At 42.1% G+C, this 1,185-nt stretch overlaps 1 protein-coding gene across 1 annotated transcript in view; it reads right to left on the bottom strand.

Annotated features, from left to right (window-relative positions):
• Positions 1 to 1,185, bottom strand: part of DPY19L3 (dpy-19-like 3 (C. elegans)) — a 104,222-nt gene that overhangs the window by 6,190 nt on the left and 96,847 nt on the right. The window lies entirely within an intron of this gene.

Raw genomic sequence — 1,185 nt, 5'->3', positions numbered from 1 at the left:
TGGGAGTGTCGGAGACAGTGCGATTGGCACAGGACAGAGCAGAGTTTAGGGCTGTTGTACATAGGGTCGCTATGAGTCGCAAGCGACTCGACAGCACATAACAACAACATACGTGGAACAGATTATGTCAGAGGCTGGAGTTTATGAAAAAGAATGTGGAATCAGGATTAAAGGAAGACTCATCAACAACCTGTGTTATGCAGATGACACACCTTGCTTGCTGAAACTGAGGAGGACTTGAATTGTTTGCTACAGAACGTCAAAGACAGCAGCCTTCAATATGCATTGTATTTCAACATTAAGAAAACAAAGATCCTTACCACTGAAGACAATAGGCAGTATCTTGATAGGTGAAGAAAGGACTGAAGTTGTTAATGATTTCACCTTGGCTGGATCCATAATCAACACTCTTGGCACCATTAGTCAGGAAATCAAAGAAGACCTGCATTAGGAAAATCTATGGGCAAGGATTTCTCCAGAATGCTAAAGAGCAACGATGTCAGTCTAGAGATTAAGGTGCACCTGACTGAAGCCATGGTCTTCTCAGTAACTTGCTGTGCATGTAAAAGCTGAACACTGACTAAGGATGACAGATGAAAAATTGAGTTGTGGTGTGGGAGAAGAGTACTGAAAATACCAAGATTATTGAACATACCAAAAGTACTGAACTGCCAAGAAAAGAAACAAGTGAAAGGGTGAAATCAGTTTGCTCACTGGAATTAAGGATTTTGAAGCTCAACCTCACATACTTTGAACGTGCTGCTGGAAGGGACCAGTCATTGGAGAAGACATCACGCTTAGAAGGGGAGAGGGCTAGCACAGAAGAGGAAGACCCTGGAAGAGATGGATTGACTCAGTGAGTGTGGTAAGACAGGTATGTGGGAAAGTTAGGCTGATTCAGGATAGGGCAAAGTTCAGGGCTACCGAATACATGGTCACCATGAGTCCTAGCTGACTTGACAGCACATAACAACAGCAGAAACAACTGTGCAGAGAGAGGCACATACAAATTTAGAGTACTGCTTTGACTTATAAAATACAGGAAATACTGTAACTGGTTAAATAAAAAAGATTCTATCCATATCTCATTCAGGAAGAGTGTAAACGGTCATTACAAAGACAGAAGAGGAAGAAAAGACCAAAATGGATGTCAGAAGAAACTCTGAAGATTGCACTGGAGCGTAG

Source organism: Elephantulus edwardii, unplaced genomic scaffold (genome assembly GCF_000299155.1).
Source record: "Elephantulus edwardii isolate Elephantulus edwardi_28Jun2011 unplaced genomic scaffold, EleEdw1.0 scaffold00062, whole genome shotgun sequence".
Lineage (NCBI taxonomy): Eukaryota > Metazoa > Chordata > Mammalia > Macroscelidea > Macroscelididae > Elephantulus > Elephantulus edwardii.
This window is presented reverse-complemented; position numbering and strand designations above follow the sequence as displayed.